Genomic DNA, 13,637 nt, shown 5'->3' with positions numbered 1-13,637 from the left:
TATTGTTGTTGAATTGACATTGTGGGGCTGGTGGTCATCCAATCCAATGAATGTGCAACAGATAAACCCTAAATTCCTCTTCCCCCTCCCTTCAATTTCACCATCAAATAAAAGTAATATATACATTATATTCAAAGTAACAATTCAATTCCAATCAACCTTTGCAAATCCAAGAAATGTGCAACAGATTTATTACAGGGTGGTTCCCTGCAACGTGTTCGCAGGCGAGATTTAGCCTCGGACAGCGAAGAAACAGATATCAACGAAGGCTTTTACCGGTCAATCAAACCAAATATTGCTGTGCTGAAAAGTAAAGACGATAAAATTGGGAAAATATTTGTGTTTTTTTATTGAATGGAGAAGTTTCACAATATTCCCTTTTTATATCTACGGACCCTAGGGTTGATTCGACTTACAATCCGGGAAAGAATTCAACAAAGAAAACCCGAAAAGGAACTTATAGATATACTCGACCCAATTAATAAAATAAAATAAATTAAAATAGCAAAAACTAATGCAAAGAACTGGGAAGAAGGGAGATCCGCTCCAAAGAACTGGACGCCTATTTATTTTATTTTGTTGTGAGTGTGGAGTAGGAAATGAATTGGTGTTTTGGAGTAGGTGATCTGCTCCGAAGAACTGGACGCCTATTTGGAGACATATTCCCCAAACCAATCGGCTGCCTTGCCTCCTTCGCAGTCGTCTCTCGAGATGCTGTAGCAGGTTCACCCGGGCCAAACACCGGGTAGCTCGGCTCTTCCTCAACACCGGCTCGGCCGACTCGTGTACTGCAGTATCAAACAGATTCACCAATCACCATGATCCTTATACATACAATACAATATACTAGTACAATAAGAGTGTGTGTGTGTGTGTGTGAAGATAAAACCTAAATTCCTCTTCCCATCCTTTCAATTTCAGTAATTCACCATCAAAGAAAGGGATCCTTTCAATTTCAGTAATTCACCATCAAAGAAAGGGAATATTCAGACACGTATATGATATATACGCCGCCACAAAATGTAACAATTTTCAATTCCAAATCTCCAATTCACCTTTTCACCTCCAATCATCACTACATCTTGGGATTTGCTTCACTACCAATCAGATTCTTCAGAATCAATGCAGCAAATCCAAGAAATGTATGATTATTTTTGTTCATAAAATTCTATTCCTAGATGAGTTATTAACCCTACCAAAAATGTCTCTAATTGTAGAAGAGATAGAGAGAGAGAGAGAGAGGATGAAGGTGACTTACCATCAACATAAAGGCCAGCAAGAGGGCGGAGGTGGCATAGGTGGTGGATCCGATTCCGGTTCAAATACTGTCTCCATCGGCGGCGGCGGCGGCGGTGGTGCAGTCGGATTTGATTGAGGAAAGAAGGGTTTCCTCTGATCGGAGATATAAATACCATTTGGATGCCTCATGCATTGTGAGAGAATCAGTAGAAGCGAAATCACCGCCAATTTTACCAAAATCAATTTCATTGCAACTCCTGAGTTAAGTAGAAGAAAACAAGTGGTCAGCAAATTCAACAATCAGCTCCTCAGTTAACAGAAATAATTACCCAAGTTTAGAACTCAGGCGGTCGGAGTGGAGAGGCGGCGCCGCCGTGTAAAATCTGAATTGGGAATTGGATCGAGAGGAGTGAGTTTGCAGTGGAACCGTTCTTGACATTTATAGACCAAAATACTATTCCTAAATGTTAAATTCAATTGAATTATATTACAAATTAGTTTTATTATTAGTAATACTATTCTATAGAAATAAAAAAAGAAATGATATGAAAAATTCATGACGAATTTTATTATGAGTTCGAGCTTGATTTGCAATAATTATACAAAGTTCAATCAAAAAATGAAACTTTCTAAAATATGTAGATAGGATATTTAATTAAAAATTTTAATATTTTTATAAATTATTATGACTAATGTATAATTTATTTTAACTTAATTAATTCATGTACGTTTATAACTACCACTACTACCAAAGTACTATGAATGATATGGACATAATCTAATAACAAATCTGAATTGAAACGATCATAGGCATGCTCATAGGAATTAGATTAATATACCTTTTCATTGCAGATTTAATTTGTAGACGAAGGTTTGCTCCTCTCATCACTTCACCCAGTGGATTTGAATCTCAAATCTTCTAACCTATTACCCAAAACCAAAATTTGAATATTGCGTGGATAATAAACTATAAAACCCTAAATCTAGAAAACAGAAAATATCACATCAAATAGCGATAGATAATCAAAATTTTCTGTGGGGGAGCGAAAATTGATCTGATTTTAACGAATTGTTAATTGTCAATTACTCAATTTTCCAATTATCTACACTAAATAATTAATAGGTTAACAAAAAAATAGTAAGAATTAAATGTGAAATATCATAAAATTCTGGAAGCAGGTAAATTTTGGATCAGGTGCGCAACAATGTTATTAGCTTCATAAAAAATGGTTAATTGTGTTCACTCTAATTGCAATTTATAACATAATAAAAAATAAGAAATATGAATAATCATAAATTTATTACGCAAACTAAATAAATATTAAATTTCAAATTAGATCTACAACAAATTTGTTAAAATAATCCTGATCTCTCGGTTCATTTTTTGTTTAAAAAAATATTATTCTACTTTATATTTTAAATTTTTTGAAAAGTTCATTAAATACCATGCACTCCAAATATAAACATAAATATAAATATTTTTGTAATAAAAAGGCAGATCTGAAACAATTCTCTCTACAAATTTGCGCTTGGTTCATAAAGCGCTGTATTTTTCTCCTTTTAGATAGATTTACTTGAAAAGCAAATTTATAAAAAGCCGATTTAATAATCGTCTATCCTTGAACATGCATGTCGGCATTGAATTATTCAGAATTGTCGGCCTAGACTTATTCAACTATACACAAGTTGCAGTTAATAGCTACAGCTGTCTCCCAATAATTGTAATAAAAGAAATTAATAATAAACAAATACTCTTTTTCCCAACCACTACTAGTATTTAAAAATTAAAATGTCGTCGTTATCAATTACTCGAACTACTAGTCCACCTAACCATGTGCTAGTTGAATTTCATGATATAAAACAGTCATATAAATTTTTTCCCAACCACCACTTTTAAGAAACCAATTTGTCTACCAACAATTGTTAATAGAATAAAGAAATAAGAAATAGTTCAGAAATACTATGAAAAATCTAAAAATTTTGGAAGAAAGTAAATTCGGAGGTGCACAACCACGTTACTTTTTCAAGAATCGTCAATTGTCAGTTAATACTAGAAAAGCATCTCCAATAGGAGAGGTAAAATTAGATAACTATCATATTTAACTTTTTTTGCATGAAAAATCATTCTCCAATGAAAAAGGTATTTGAGAATGTATTATACATTTTCCCATTTTGAAGAGGTATCTTTACCATTTATAACTACCATATTTACTTTTCATGAAAAATCATTCTCCAAGGGAGAAGGTATTACACTTTATACTTTTTAATGCATTTTGTAGTATTATTTTATTTTTTTAAAAAATCATTTACCTTTCTATATATATTTTTCCTTTGGAATGTGTTATTTTTTGAAATGATATATTTCACTTATTAAGAAGGTAAATACATGATATACCTTTTTTATATACTTTCTCTACTTGGAGATGCTCTAGGCGTCTGTTCGTTCTCTCCTTGGAGATTATATACTTTCTCTTCTTAGAGATGCTCTAAGCGTCGGTTCGTTCTCTCCTTGGAGATGTGCCCTAAGCATCTGCTCGTCCGCACAACTAAAATATTAGTACTAACATATTAAATCGTCAAGTACTTAATCATACCTAGTTACAGTTTCTGAAATCAATTTCGAATAATACACTAAAATAATTAGTACTACTAGAATAGTAAGAAATATGAATTTGGAAGCAAGTAAGTGTGTGTGTGGGGGGGGGGGGGGGATTTGGAGGAATAAATCCTTATTATATTTCTAAGAATTCTGCATTACTATTTTATATTACTACCTTCGTCCTTAAAAATAGAAAATTTTGAAACAACACGGGTTTTAATGTTCAATTAGTAAAGTAAAAGAGAAGCTTTGATAAAACAAGAGAGATGGAAAGAAAAAAATAAGTAAGAGAGATAAAGAGAAAATGTAATAGAAGTACCGCTAGTAGATTATAAGGTCCAAGTACTAAAATAGAAATTTTAGAAAGTTTCTATCTTTAAGACACGAAGGTAGTAGTATTGAGGTATAGATATAGATTTTTTTCTCACATTGTAGTATTTTGATTTTTTGAAAATAACAGAGTTAGATTTATAACAAATATATACTCCCTCCGTTCCATGGCAATTGAATCGTTTATTTTTGGCACACGATTTAAGAAAAATTGTATTAAGTGAATTAAGTAAATGAAAATAAAGTAAGAAATAAAAAAGATAGATAAATAAAGGGAGTATAAAGTAATATAGAGTAAAATAAAAGATAACAAAATGTGTTGATTTTTGTCGGAGGAAGCACTATATTAATATAAAACTATACTGATATATTTTCCCCCTTTTTGCAAATCCATTAAATACCGCATAGACCAAATATAAATATTTTAATAATAAAACGATTTATTTAATTACCAAACTCATTATATACCGATTTAGATGTACTAAATATTGATAAGCGCATATCTATATATCTAAACAGGTGCAAATTTGGTCTTGAAACGTTGTATTTATATTGTATATAGAATTTTGCTTTGTTTTCCTATAATACTTCGTTTTGTCTATAAAAAATATGACTCCACGTGAACACGGATCCAGATACTTGAGATTGGAGGTGCGGTATATATTTAAATCGGGTTAATCAATGCAAACAAATATTGAAGCCTGGGAGAATCGAATATAGGACTTAGGAGTATTTTATCACTAGGCCATTCAACATTTTGGGGGTACTGTCGTCCCCCTTGTCCTTAACTCCGTCCGCCAGTGCACGTGAATTATCTGTGGAAAAAGCTAAAGCCATATAAATTATCTTGAACATCCATCCATCCTCACTACTATTACAAATTTACAATAACAATTGGCTGGTTCCACACACAACCCTTACAGCACTATTACAATCCAAACTAGCTGGATTAGACACACCAACATGACAATATATTCCGACCACTAAATTTTTATCCGTTAATCTTATGGATGGGCTAAAATAGAAGCAATCAGTGTATTATACAAACGTATAGACTTCTTATTTAAAAAGGTAAATATGGTAGTTATGTCCATTTACCTCTCAATTTACGGAAGATTGTGGGCTTATCTCGCCAGCGGTGGGATGTAGTGGAATGGAGGGGAAGATTTTAGGGGGGTGGGGGAAAGGAAGGGGATATGAAATTGCTGTGAAATAGGGTGTTTATATAATTGAGAACGTTGGGTTGGTGGGGCCATGGAAAATTGTTCTTTACATATATTGGGTTGTAAGTGTCGCGGATTCACTGGCGTTAAAAATGGGTGAACTACAATAACCCAGTTTGCATTAAATACGCATTTATCTACCACTAATTTAGCACGGAATTGCTCCAAAGAAAATTATAGACTCAAATAATTGAGAATTTGTATAGACTATAATTTTGAAAAATTATAGACTAAACCCTAAGATAAAATTTCGATTTTTTTTTATTTTTTTGTTGTATTTTTGTTCATTCACTAAATTCACGGCCATGCTTGAAAATTGAAATGATACATGAATCATTTATTGAGTAGTGCAACTTTTTGTAATTTAAAGTCAAGTGACTGCGTCAGATCTGACGAGTCAACTGGGTGACTCGCAGATCTGCCGAGTTAACTCGGTGAGTCACAGATCTGAACGAGTTCAATCGAGTCGGTCCGGGTTAAGATAGCAACATCCGAATCACGGTATATCTGGACGGTTACACAACGGATCTGGCCGTTCCAGCCTTCGGATACCAGAGCCCGAGCCCGTGCACGACTAACACGCAACTAGAACGGAGAATTTAACAGCAACACGAAAAAATAACCGCAAGCTCACCGACGGTGGTTACAAGAGCAGATCTCGGTGGATCTACCGGTGCTTTACAGAAATAACTACCGTTCACCACCACTAATGATCACGCCTCGGAGCTACGTCGACGCCGCCGGACACACACGTCTAAGAGTCTAAGACACACTCTCAACGCTCACACCACCGAGGAACTCCGGCAAGAGACTAGAAACAAACGCGTCACAAAACGAGGAAATCCGACGAGAGACTAGAAAGAAAACGAAGGAAATCCGGGAGACTAGAAAAAAAGGAAGGAAATCCGGCGAGAGACTAGAAAGCAACGAAGGAAATCCGGTGCGAGACTAGAAAAAACGCGTTATACAACGAAGGAAATCCGGCGAGAGACTAGAAAAAACGCGTCTCAGCCGTACACACGCACAACCACAATCGCTGACCACCACTCCTAGCTCGAGAAGAAGATGAAGAAGAACAGCCGGAAAGAAGAGATCGGGGCGTCGATTTTGGATAGCGTGAAAAGGTGGGGAAATATTATAGTCTTGAGATAGAAATCCATGGAATTATCCGCGTGGGGGAGAGCTTGTTTTTCATTGTATCAATACTTCTATTTTTCAATTTGTTATTTCCACAAATATTACTAGTTTTTAAAAATGGAATATCCGCACTATTGGCATACGGGCTCTTGTAATTGGGTAAATCCAATTATCGGCATGGGCCTAGTTGGACTGTGAACAGTATATGAATTAGCAGTGAATTAGATAAGAAAAGAATACTAAAAAACTCAGATATATATGGGAATTCTATAATATAGAATTCCCGGCTTGATTTGACAATACGATTCGGGAAAGAATGAAGAAGAAAATCCAAAAAGTTGACTCAATCAATGTAGTAATTAAATAAGCAACAATTAAGAAATGAGTAGTAAATAAGATAACTAAAATATGGTAGGCAATCTACCATATTCCGTGTATCGCACGGGACGCGTCACCATCCCATTTGGTCGTCCCTTGGGTTGCACGACTCATTTCACTTACATCCTGGTCTACAAGATGGTGGAGTTGGCTTTGAAGGGGGCTCCGAATTCGGTTCAAGTACCGTTAGATGTCTCACGCATTGTGAGAGAATCACTATATACACAATCACCAACAATAATGTCCAAAACAAACGCATTGCAACTCCTACTACCATTTGCCCTGCATATATAGAAGAAAACAAATGTTCAGCCAGGCCCACAAACATACATAGGAAAAGATAATTTAAAATGAAATAAAATATATAAATCACTTTGAAAAATAGAAAGTTGTCAACCATGTTTTTATTCACACATATAGAGTTACACATTATATATGAAGTCAAGTTAGTTGTAGTATTCAAAACACATCTTCATGCTAGAATCTAGCTGTGACTCCTATTCTATTACTCCATATTGGTGTTATTTGTTTTATTTTAGCTAAAGAGAATTTCAATCAATTTGGTATGCAATTTTAGTCAACATATACAATTAGAAATTTTCAGGTCATGGATCATTGTACTTAGAGCATTTGCCGTGGTGCGAATGTCCCGGCGGACATCCTTGCGGACATCTAAATTAGGCCAAAAATATGTCTATTTTCTGTATATATAGAGAAATATACATATTATATATATTATTATATCATAAATTTCTAATTGGTTTGTTACATAGAAAACTAAAATAATTTATTAAAAAACAAACATGTGCAATATAAAACCATGATGTTACGTATAAATATTTAGGAATCAAATTTAATTAGATATGTTAGGCATATCATATACTAGCTCTATCTCGCATTAATTGTTACATTTACTTTTCTGCACTCGTTTTATTATCATTTTTACAAAATGAGTAACTTAATGCAAACTGGACGGAGATAGTAATTGTTTATTGGAAGTGTTTTCATACAGGGTCTTGTCTTGTAATTGGGCAAATTCAATTATGGGCCACGTGTGAATATTTGGGGGTTGCTAAGAATTAATTTCATATTTTAACGATAATCAGAAAAGAATAATGAATTTGTAAGAAAGCAGAGGAAAACGCGACCATGGCGTTGGAGGGAGGCAACTGCGACTGCGGCGGCGGTGAAGGAAAAGAGTAAGGAAGCAGAGGAGAAATTCCTGCAAATTGGGAATATGTGTGAAGAGGCAGCGAGGCGTTGTGAAGAATATGTGTGAAATGAAATCTTAATTGGGAACTAGTGTGAGAGACTGAGTGAAGTTGGGGTGTATTTATAGGGCAACGTGGTTCAGTGCGTGGGGTTGCCCCAATTTAGTTTGCATCTATCTACTTCCTTCGATTTCATAAAAATAAGAATTTGGCCCCTTCACCTACCACTCCATCTACTACTACTACTACTACTACTAAGGAGTCGTTTGGTTGCTTTGTTTCATCAAGGTAAGGATTGGTAACTTAGTTGAACTAGGTGTTTGGTTCTCAAAGTGTAGCTTTGTGTTATCATTTGGCCCCTTCACCTAATTTTATTATGATTTACCTTTTTTCTTCTTCATAACAGGGGGTTTGTTATTATGTTTGATTTTGTATCGTCGAGATTTATTCGGTTTAAAAATTTCAAATTATCATCCATTTTATTAAAGAACTACTATTTTCAATATTCAATTTAATCTTTCCAGCCAATTTACTTTTTGTTCACAAAGATGCGCTTCTTCATACTTTGTCACCATCTGCGTTACTGCTCATATGAGCCACCCTTCTCTTTAATGTCATTTTGCCGATCACCATTTCATTTTAATTTTTAAATTTTTTCATCCCACTTTATAGTAGTAAATCCAATTATCCACTACTTATTTTATTTCTTTTTTTTTCTTTATTAATTTCCTATTAAAAATTATACCATCATTAAATTTCTATTTTTACAGTGTGGATAAAGTATTCTTTTATCAAGATTGTTTTATTATATTTACTTTTTTCTTCTTCATATCATGGGTTTGTTATTATGTTTATTTTATTATTAAGATTTATTCTGTTTAAAAAATTAAATTTATCATTCATTTTTGCTATTTTTAATATTAAATTTAATAGCTAAAGCAATAAAAATGGAGGAGGATATGAAAACATCAAAGAACTGACAAAAACACCCTAAACCCAGATTATGCAGATTATGCGGAAAAGATCAATCAAGATAAAATTATCTAAATTGAAAAATAAAGATAAAAATATAATAATAAACTCAAATTATGAACAAAAAATCGGCTCTTAGTAAAATTATCCAACTACTAATATTTTCGGATGTATCCGACATTTTTCATCTACTGAAACTGCAACATCTAGGAGTTTAATTGGATCCCCTGTTGTGTTTGAGCAATGATAAATATTTCATTACTATTATTTAATAGAGTGAACTACAAAAATAGTCCATGTACTATGCGTTTATCTCACCAATGAATCCTGGACTTTCAAAATATCCCAGACAATCTTGGACTAAGCGTTTATCTCGAAAATAGTCCATTTTCACTGTTTCGTGATGAAAATACCATTTTGGGGTTGAGCAATTTGGTCTTTTTACATTTTAAATCTGATATTTTTTCAGTGATATACTAAATCTGATATTATTTCAAAATTATCATTCTTCTTCCTTTTTGTCATCCTTCACTTTGTTTCTTTATTACAATATTAGATTTAATTTTATAAAATTAAATTTTAAATTTTGATTTTTAAATATCAATAAATTTTTTAAATTATTAAAATTACTATTAAATAATAAATTAATAGTTTTAATCAATATTTGATAGTGTCTAATATTTAATCAATAAGGTATGACGACGCCTTAGTTTTAATCAATATTTGATAGTTTTAATCATAAATAGATCATATAACACGATTTATTCTGAAATAAATATGCATCTAATGTAAGACTAATATAATTTTCGTTTATTAATTTGAAAACAATCAAAATTAACTAGAAAATTTCAACAAAAATTCTCCTATATCAATTTTTTAGTAGTATCAAATTTTTAGTCAACATCATAATATTTAATCACAAGCAATTATAACAATCGAACGAAGGCTAAATAGAATAGCTCTTATTTTTCCATCATGATTAATCTGTATTTCTTCAATTCAGTGAACATTATATTAAATAACAAAAATTAATGGTTTTAATCAATATTTATAGTGTTCATGAATTAATGGTTTTAATCAACATTTGGTTTGCCACGGGATTTAATGCATAATTGATAAAGTCCTTATGGATATTAACTTCCGTATAATGAATAAACATATATTGCTTCCGTCCCACAAGAATATGCACTTTTTCTTTTAGTTCGTCCCATAAGATTATGCGCTTTCTAGTTTTGGAAAGTCTTTTCTCTCTAATGAGGTGTGACTCATTCTTTACTAACAATACTTTTACATTCTACTCCTCTCTTGCTTTACCAATTTTACAACCCTAAAATTCAAATAAAATTAATCTAAAATGCAATATTATTATTATCATTAGTACAACCTACTTTAATCACATGGTCTTTAAAATCAATTTTGTCCACATTCATGTAAAGATAAATATCAAAATGTATTATCACTACTAATTACTGAAATACGACCAACGTATATGATATGGTCATAGTCTAATGTTATTTGTTAACAGAAATTGCACTAATTGATAACAACACTTGACATGCAATTCATAATAATCATATATGCATAGTAAAAAAATCCTAGCTAATAATTGTAAAATTAAATTGATATATGTGATTTTATAGTTACAAAATTTAAATTAAAAAACAATGGTGAGGCACCGAAAAATAGAATCGATGATTCTGAGAAAAAATTAGTGTTCGGAACGGAAGCCATATGAGATTTAAATTTTTTATCTCACTCATGTCTGACTGATAAATTTATTATTTCAACTGTAACACCCCTTACTCGATTAGTTTTAACCAAACAAGTGACGTTACTTTTCGGTACGATCGATAAACAAAACCTGCCTATTTTTTTTTTCATTTTGCACACACTCAACATACAACACTATCATATAAGTAAATAAACATGATAACACAACTATTTACTACTATACATAACAAAATAACATTAACCTGTTTCGATAGATATATATACAACTCCACTAGCAAAAAGAAGGTTATAACCTTACATTTGTAACCCAACTATTTACAAACAAAAGACAACCTAAGCATGCCACGTGTAAACTCCGACTGTACCAGCAAAAAGGGAGGTGGTGACTTGACACGTGCTGCTGCCAACTAGCGAGTTCACTCGCTTCTATACTCTGCAAGAGGGAGAAGAAAGGGGGGGTGAGCTTCGAAAAGCTCGTAGTGTAATCGCATTCCAGAATAAAACCTCTAAAACTTCAATTTATATTAGCATCAACACACAAGTTCAAAACAAAGTCACCCAGTATAAGCATTCATAACAGTTTGAATCATTTAAAGGAATCACATGTATCGTTTACAAACAGTACCACATCACAATCATATTAACCATGTAATACTTTCAACAATAACCATTTATCACCTATCAGTCAGAACTATATAACACTATACAACATAACTTTACCTGAGGAAAACATAAATGTTTAGAGAATTCAAAGCACAATCATATTATTTCAAAAATAGAAAATCACATTCTGCCCCCAAGTTATGCTTAGTGATGGACACGGGTACACGGACACTATCTGTAGCCCGATGAGGGCGTCTATCATGTAAGTCCGTATCGGACACTGTAATCTTTCATATGGCTTATGCAAGGCAACTGTCATATATTACCCATATAGGGTACATGTCAACTATCGATATATCATATAGACCATCGCTTCGGTTATCCAGAAGACGAGTGATCAACATGTGTGCAGTACTGCTGTCCTATGGCATGCCAACTATACCCTGTGATTCACTTAAGCAATGGGGCATAACGCAACTATTTCACATCAACTTTCACATTATTCAACACATATAGCTATTTACATCACTTTGAAGTATACATAATCCACACAATCATTTTTAAGTTCTATGGCAAGCATACGAATCACACAAACAAGTAGTAATACTTATCGAAGTTAAAGGAATTAAATTCTAGAACACGCGTACACTACCTGTACACGTAAAAAAATGATATTACTTGCTTAGTCAACCATGGAGGTGCCCTTTTCCCTGATCGCTTGTGCTTGCACTCGGTTCACCTAATTTTCAAACAATCACATATACAAATTATAAATAAACACTTAAAGCACAAGTATGGAAACCAAAATATCACATCTATCTATCTCCCTTTTAGCATAAAAACCTTTATTCTCAACTTTTAAAGCTTTAGAACAAAATTAACTGCATTACATCAACTTCATATAATAAACTGACTTAGCTCGGAGATAACTAGGGGTCGAGCCCTACACCAAAATAAACCTCTAGGTGTCTATTTTAATTACAAAAAAGGTTTTCCTCAAAATTCCAAGGGATTAGGGAGTTATGAACGTTTTACTACAGCCTGCCAGTTTGTGAGAGATTCTGGCAACGGTTTAGCATGAATTTTTAAAAATAGCAAACGTTGACGAAACGATCTGAAATTTTGCAGAAATCATCCCAAGACCTGATAGTATGCATAAACATTTTAGAACATAAATTCCAGCATGTTAAGGTAGCCGAAACTGATCAGAACAGAAGCATCAGAACAACCTATAAACAAGCTATTTTCTATTTGTGTGTCATTGGGTAATTTCTCCAAACACTTCAGGTTCAACACCAAGATTACATGGTTTTAGTCCAATTATGATTCATCTCCAACAAAAGCAATCCCAAAAACAGATTTTTCCTATCACTTTCATGCTTAAATATCATATCATACTTCCAATTGCATAATTTAATAGCCAAATTACACCAAAACATCAGAACAACAAAATCCCCAATTCTATGAACCCTAATTTTCGACCAAACAACAAGAATCACATCAAATTAACATCACTACTATACTTAGAAACATGATTGAAGAGGTTATGGAGGAAGCTAACCTCTAAATTCAACAATTTTGGAAGTGAGTTTAATACACAAATTCTGAAATTGAGAACATCTAATGAAACTTGGAAGTGTGCTACATATTCCATGGAGGAGTGACCGGAGCTATCACGGTGGAGGCTTGGTTTACAAGACGGTGGAGGCAGCTTAGGCGGTGCTTCCGATTCCGGTCCAATTACTGACTGCATCGAAACTTTCAAAGGAGGTGGCGGAGGCCGCGGAAACGCCTGTGCACTTAGATCATTAGCAGAGAAAGGATGCCTGATACATTGTGAGAATATTAGTAGATGCATAAGCACTAACAATCTCAACAAGATATGCATTTTACTTGTAATGTACAAAACTGTGTATGATAAAGCCACATATATATATAGAAAATATTTGACATGAAAATAAATTAACATAAAAGTCTACATATAAGAGCATCCACAACCGTGCTCTTGCCAGCGGCACGGTTGTGGGCCCGGGCGGTACTATTCATGCCTGCTCTCTGGCAAGAGCACAACACCCACAACTGTGCTCTTCCGCAAGGACGAGCACAATTAATTTAAAATTCAATTAAACAATAACATTTCCATAATAATAAAATTCATTTAAAAACCACAATAAATATTACAAATGACAAATAAAATTAAACATTACATAATTA

General features: G+C 33.2%; 2 long non-coding RNA genes across 3 annotated transcripts; both read right to left on the bottom strand.

Annotated features, from left to right (window-relative positions):
* Positions 1 to 325: 325 nt before the first annotated feature.
* On the bottom strand, positions 326 to 5,419 carry LOC121773843. Of its 2 annotated transcripts, none has more exons than XR_006044864.1 (6): positions 5,267 to 5,419; positions 3,635 to 4,983; positions 2,079 to 2,163; positions 1,569 to 1,622; positions 1,259 to 1,496; positions 326 to 788 (listed from the first exon to the last, which is right to left on the bottom strand). It is a non-coding gene; the product is annotated as an uncharacterized LOC121773843 (long non-coding RNA). The 2 variants fall into 2 exon arrangements; XR_006044865.1 differs by having other exon boundaries at positions 3,635 to 4,995; positions 5,267 to 5,368.
* A 5,600-nt stretch (positions 5,420 to 11,019) lies between these two features.
* LOC121773782 lies at positions 11,020 to 13,331 on the bottom strand. Its single transcript, XR_006044846.1, has 3 exons — positions 12,985 to 13,331; positions 12,076 to 12,162; positions 11,020 to 11,253 (listed from the first exon to the last, which is right to left on the bottom strand). It is a non-coding gene; the product is annotated as an uncharacterized LOC121773782 (long non-coding RNA).
* Between the last annotated feature and the right edge of the window lie 306 nt (positions 13,332 to 13,637).

This window comes from Salvia splendens, chromosome 17 (genome assembly GCF_004379255.2).
Source record: "Salvia splendens isolate huo1 chromosome 17, SspV2, whole genome shotgun sequence".
NCBI lineage: Eukaryota > Viridiplantae > Streptophyta > Magnoliopsida > Lamiales > Lamiaceae > Salvia > Salvia splendens.
This window is presented reverse-complemented; position numbering and strand designations above follow the sequence as displayed.